Source organism: Schistocerca serialis, unplaced genomic scaffold (assembly GCF_023864345.2).
Source record: "Schistocerca serialis cubense isolate TAMUIC-IGC-003099 unplaced genomic scaffold, iqSchSeri2.2 HiC_scaffold_1353, whole genome shotgun sequence".
NCBI classification, from domain to species: Eukaryota; Metazoa; Arthropoda; class Insecta; order Orthoptera; family Acrididae; genus Schistocerca; species Schistocerca serialis.
Genome location: NW_026047573.1, coordinates 8,186,736 through 8,193,584, shown reverse-complemented (window position 1 = coordinate 8,193,584; position 6,849 = coordinate 8,186,736).

The following is a 6,849-nucleotide window of genomic DNA, read 5'->3' as shown; positions in this document are numbered from 1 at the left end:
GCTGAAGCGATACGCCACCACCTGTCCATGTTACCGTTGTCTCAGTTACTTCAACGACGATTTCCTCGAGTTTTCAAATAAATTTCGCCGAGTGACGAAGCATTTGGCTACCTTAAGAGAGTCATAGTTACTGCAGCCAGCTGCTCCCCCTTCTTTGAATCCTTCCTCCCATTCAATCGTACTGTGGTCAGTCCTGCAGAGCGATACGCCACCACCTGTGCATGTTACCGTTGTCTGAGTAACCTCAACAACGATTTCCTCGAGTTTTCAAATAAATTTCGGCGAGTGACGAGGCATTTGGCTACCTTAAAAGAGTCATAGTTATTGTTGCCAGCTGCTCGACCTACTTTCTTTCTTTCCACTCTTTAATTATTACTGTGGTTATTCCGGCAGGCGCAATATGCCACTACATGTAAACCTTAACGTTGTCTGAGCTACCTTATCGAAGATATCCTCGAGTTTTCCAAAAAAAATGTCACATGTTGACGAGGCATTTAACTACCTTAAGAGAGTCATAGTACTCCTGCCTGCTGCTCCCTCTTTTCTAAGCCCATTCTCTCTATCATTCTTGCTATGGCCTGTCCTACGGAACCGATGTGCCACTATATGTCTACGTTAACGTCGTCACTGTTACTCCCACTACGAGTCTCTCGAGTTAGCAAATGTACCTCGCCGGATGACGAGGCATTTGGCTACCTTAAGAGAGTCATAGTTACTGCAGCCAGCTGCTCCCCCTTCTTTGAATCTTTCCTCTCTTTAATTCGTACCTTGGTGTCCTGCAGAAGCGATACGCCACCACCTGTCCATGTTACCGTTGTCTGAGTTACTTCAACGACAATTTCCTCGAGTTTTCAAATAAATTTTGCCGAGTGACGAGGCATTTGGCACACTTAAGAGAGTCATAACTACTGCTGCCAGCTGCTCGACCTACTTTCTTTCTTTCCACTCATTAATTATTACTGTGGTCAGTCCTGCAGGGGCAATATGCCACTACATGTATACCTTAACGTTGTCTGAGCTACCTTATCGAAGATATCCTCGAGTTTTCAACAAAAAATTTCACATGGTGACGATTCATTTGGCTACCTTAACAGAGTCATAGTACTCCTGCCTGCTGCTCCCACTTTTCTAAGCCCATTCTCTCTATCATTCTTGCTATGGCCTGTCCTACGGAACCGATGTGCCACTATATGTCTACGTTAACGTCGTCACTGTTACTCCCACTACGAGTCTCTCGAGTTAGCAAATGTACCTCGCCGGATGACGAGGCATTTGGCTACCTTAAGAGAGTCATAGTTACTGCAGCCAGCTGCTCCCCCTTCTTTGAATCTTTCCTCTCTTTAATTCGTACCTTGGTGTCCTGCAGAAGCGATACGCCACCACCTGTCCATGTTACCGTTGTCTGAGTTACCTCAACAACGATTTCCTCGAGTTTTCAAATAAATTTCGCCGAGTGACGAGGCATTTGGCTACCTTAAGAGAGTCATAGTTACTGTTGCCAGCTGCTCGACCTACCTTCTTTCTTTCCACTCTTTAATTATTACTGTGGTCAGTCCTGCAGGAGCAATATGCCACTACATGTAAACCTTAACGTTGTCTGAGCTACCTTATCAAAGATATCCTCGAGTTTTCAACAAAAAATTTCATATGGTGACAATTCATTTGGCTACCTTAAGAGAGTCATAGTACTCCTGCCTGCTGCTCCCACTTTTCTAAGCCCATTCTCTCTATCATTCCTGCTATGGCCTGTCCTACGAAACCGATGTGCCACTATATGTCCACGTTAACGTCGTCACTGTTACTCCCACTACGAGTCTCTCGAGTTAGCAAATGTACCTCGCCGCATGACGAGGCATTGGGCTACCTTAAGAGAGTCATAGTTACTGCAACCAGCTGCTCCCCCTTCTTTGAATCTTTCCTCTCTTTAATTCGTACCTTCCTGCTGAAGCGATACGCCACCACCTGTCCATGTTACCGTTGTCTCAGTTACTTCAACGGAGATTTCCTCGAGTTTTCAAATAAATTTCGCCGAGTGACGAAGCATTTGGCTACCTTAAGAGAGTCATAGTTACTGCAGCCAGCTGCTCCCCCTTCTTTGAATCCTTCCTCCCATTCAATCGTACTGTGGTCAGTCCTGCAGAGCGATACGCCACCACCTGTGCATGTTACCGTTGTCTGAGTAACCTCAACAACGATTTCCTCGAGTTTTCAAATAAATTTCGGCGAGTGACGAGGCATTTGGCTACCTTAAAAGAGTCATAGTTATTGTTGCCAGCTGCTCGACCTACTTTCTTTCTTTCCACTCTTTAATTATTACTGTGGTTAGTCCGGCAGGCGCAATATGCCACTACATGTAAACCTTAACGTTGTCTGAGCTACCTTATCGAAGATATCCTCGAGTTTTCCAAAAAAAATGTCACATGTTGACGAGGCATTTAACTACCTTAAGAGAGTCATAGTACTCCTGCCTGCTGCTCCCACTTTTCTAAGCCCATTCTCTCTATCATTCTTGCTATGGCCTGTCCTACGGAACCGATGTGCCACTATATGTCCACGTTAACGTCGTCACTGTTATTCCCACTACGAGTCTCTCGAGTTAGCAAATGTACCTCGCCGGATGACGATCCATTTGACTACCTTAAGAGAGTCATAGTTACTGCAGCCAGCTGCTCCCCCGTCTGTGAATCTTTCCTCTCTTTAATTCGTACTGTGGTGTCCTGCAGAAGCGATACGCCACCACCTGTCCATGTTACCGTTGTCTGAGTTACTTCAACGACGATTTCCTCGAGTTTTCAAGTAAATTTCGCCGAGTGACGAGGCATTTGGCTACCTTAAGAGAGTCATAGTTACTGCTGCCAGCTGCTCGACCTACTTTCTTTCTTTCCACTCTTTAATTATTACTGTGGTCAGTCCTGCAGGAGCAATATGCCACTACATGTAAACCTTAACGTTGTCTGAGCTACCTTATCGAAGATATCCTCGAGTTTTCAACAAAAAATTTCACATGGTGACGATTCATTTGGCTACCTTAAGAGAGTCATAGTACTCCTGCCTGCTGCTCCCACTTTTCTAAGCCCATTCTCTCTATCATTCTTGCTATGGCCTGTCCTACGGAACCGATGTGCCACTATATGTCTACGTTAACGTCGTCACTGTTACTCCCACTACGAGTCTCTCGAGTTAGCAAATGTACCTCGCCGGATGACGAGGCATTTGGCTACCTTAAGAGAGTCATAGTTACTGCAGCCAGCTGCTCCCCCTTCTTTGAATCTTTCCTCTCTTTAATTCGTACCTTGGTGTCCTGCAGAAGCGATACGCCACCACCTGTCCATGTTACCGTTGTCTGAGTTACCTCAACAACGATTTCCTCGAGTTTTCAAATAAATTTCGCCGAGTGACGAGGCATTTGGCTACCTTAAGAGAGTCATAGTTACTGTTGCCAGCTGCTCGACCTACCTTCTTTCTTTCCACTCTTTAATTATTACTGTGGTCAGTCCTGCAGGAGCAATATGCCACTACATGTAAACCTTAACGTTGTCTGAGCTACCTTATCAAAGATATCCTCGAGTTTTCAACAAAAAATTTCATATGGTGACAATTCATTTGGCTACCTTAAGAGAGTCATAGTACTCCTGCCTGCTGCTCCCACTTTTCTAAGCCCATTCTCTCTATCATTCCTGCTATGGCCTGTCCTACGAAACCGATGTGCCACTATATGTCCACGTTAACGTCGTCACTGTTACTCCCACTACGAGTCTCTCGAGTTAGCAAATGTACCTCGCCGCATGACGAGGCATTGGGCTACCTTAAGAGAGTCATAGTTACTGCAACCAGCTGCTCCCCCTTCTTTGAATCTTTCCTCTCTTTAATTCGTACCTTCCTGCAGAAGCGATACGCCACCACCTGTCCATGTTACCGTTGTCTGAGTTACCTCAACAACGATTTCCTCGAGTTTTCAAATGAATTTCGCCGAGTGACGAGGCATTTGGCTACCTTAAGAGAGTCATAGTTACTGTTGCCAGCTGCTCGACCTACCTTCTTTCTTTCCACTCTTTAATTATTACTGTGGTCAGTCCTGCAGGAGCAATATGCCACTACATGTAAACCTTAACGTTGTCTGAGCTACCTTATCGAAGATATCCTCGAGTTTTCAACAAAAAATTTCACATGGTGACAATTCATTTGGCTACCTTAAGAGAGTCATAGTACTCCTGCCTGCTGCTCCCACTTTTCTAAGCCCATTCTCTCTATCATTCCTGCTATGGCCTGTCCTACGGAACCGATGTGCCACTATATGTCCACGTTAACGTCGTCACTGTTACTCCCACTACGAGTCTCTCGAGTTAGCAAATGTACCTCGCCGCATGACGAGGCATTGGGCTACCTTAAGAGAGTCATAGTTACTGCAACCAGCTGCTCCCCCCTCTTTGAATCTTTCCTCTCTTTAATTCGTACCTTCCTGCAGAAGCGATACGCCACCACCTGTCCATGTTACCGTTGTCTGAGTTACTTCAACGACGATTTCCTCGAGTTTTCAAATAAATTTCGCCGAGTGACGAAGCATTTGGCTACCTTAAGAGAGTCATAGTTACTGCAGCCAGCTGCTTTCCCTTCTTTGAATCTTTCCTCCCATTAAATCGTACTGTGGTCAGTCCTGCAGAGCGATACGCCACCACCTGTGCATGTTACCGTTGTCTGAGTAACCTCAACAACGATTTCCTCGAGTTTTCAAATAAATTTCGGCGAGTGACGAGGCATTTGGCTACCTTAAAAGAGTCATAGTTATTGTTGCCAGCTGCTCGACCTACTTTCTTTCTTTCCACTCTTTAATTATTACTGTGGTTAGTCCTGCAGGCGCAATATGCCACTACATGTAAACCTTAACGTTGTCTGGGCTACCTTATCGAAGTTATCCTCGAGTTTTCAAAAAAAAATGTCACATGTTGACGAGGCATTTAACTACCTTAAGAGAGTCATAGTACTCCTGCCTGCTGCTCCCACTTTTCTAAGCCCATTCTCTATATCATTCTTGCTATGGCCTGTCCTACGGAACCGATGTGCCACTATATGTCCACGTTAACGTCGTCACTGTTATTCCCACTACGAGTCTCTCGAGTTAGCAAATGTACCTCGCCGGATGACGATCCATTTGACTACCTTAAGAGAGTCATAGTTACTGCAGCCAGCTGCTCCCCCGTCTGTGAATCTTTCCTCTCTTTAATTCGTACTGTGGTGTCCTGCAGAAGCGATACGCCACCACCTGTCCATGTTACCGTTGTCTGAGTTACTTCAACGACGATTTCCTCGAGTTTTCAAATAAATTTCGCCGAGTGACGAGGCATTTGGCTACCTTAAGAGAGTCATAGTTACTGCAACCAGCTGCTCCCCCTTCTTTGAATCTTTCCTCTCTTTAATTCGTACCTTCCTGCAGAAGCGATACGCCACCACCTGTCCATGTTACCGTTGTCTGAGTTACCTCAACAACGATTTCCTCGAGTTTTCAAATAAATTTCGCCGAGTGACGAGGCATTTGGCTACCTTAAGAGAGTCATAGTTACTGTTGCCAGCTGCTCGACCTACCTTCTTTCTTTCCACTCTTTAATTATTACTGTGGTCAGTCCTGCAGGAGCAATATGCCACTACATGTAAACCTTAACGTTGTCTGAGCTACCTTATCGAAGATATCCTCGAGTTTTCAACAAAAAATTTCACATGGTGACAATTCATTTGGCTACCTTAAGGGAGTCATAGTACTCCTGCCTGCTGCTCCCACTTTTCTAAGCCCATTCTCTCTATCATTCCTGCTATGGCCTGTCCTACGGAACCGATGTGCCACTATATGTCCACGTTAACGTCGTCACTGTTACTCCCACTACGAGTCTCTCGAGTTAGCAAATGTACCTCGCCGCATGACGAGGCATTGGGCTACCTTAAGAGAGTCATAGTTACTGCAACCAGCTGCTCCCCCCTCTTTGAATCTTTCCTCTCTTTAATTCGTACCTTCCTGCAGAAGCGATACGCCACCACCTGTCCATGTTACCGTTGTCTGAGTTACTTCAACGACGATTTCCTCGAGTTTTCAAATAACTTTGACCGAGTGACGAGGCATTTGGCACCCTTAAGAGAGTCATAGTTACTGCTGCCAGCTGCTCGACCTACTTTCTTTCTTTCCACTCATTAATTATTACTGTGGTCAGTCCTGCAGGGGCAGTATGCCACTACATGTATACCTTAACGTTGTCTGAGCTACCTTAACGAAGATATTCTCGAGTTTTCAAAAAAAATTTCACGTGGTGACGAGGCATTTGGCTACCTTAAGAGAGTCATAGTACCCCTGCCTGCTGCTCCCACTTTTCTAAGCCCTTTCTCTCTATCATTCTTGCTATGGCTGTCTTACAGAACCGATGTGCCACTATATGTCCACGTCAACGTCGTCTCTGTTACTCCCACTACGAGTCTCTCGAGTTAGCAAATGTACCTCGCCGGATGACGAGGCATTTGGCTACCTTATAAGGGTCATAGTTACTGCAGCGAGCTGCTCCCCCTTCTTTGAATCTTTAATCCCTCTAAATCGTACTGTGGTCAGTCCTGCAGAAGCGATACGCCACCACCTGTCCATGTTACCGTTGTCTGAGTTACTTCAACGACGATTTCCTCGAGTTTTCAAATAAATTTCGCCGAGTGACGAAGCATTTGGCTACCTTAAGAGAGTCATAGTTACTGCAGCCAGCTGCTCCCCCTTCTTTGAATCTTTCCTCCCATTAAATCGTACTGTGGTCAGTCCTGCAGAGCGATACGCCACCACCTGTGCATGTTACCGTTGTCTGAGTAACCTCAACAACGATTTCC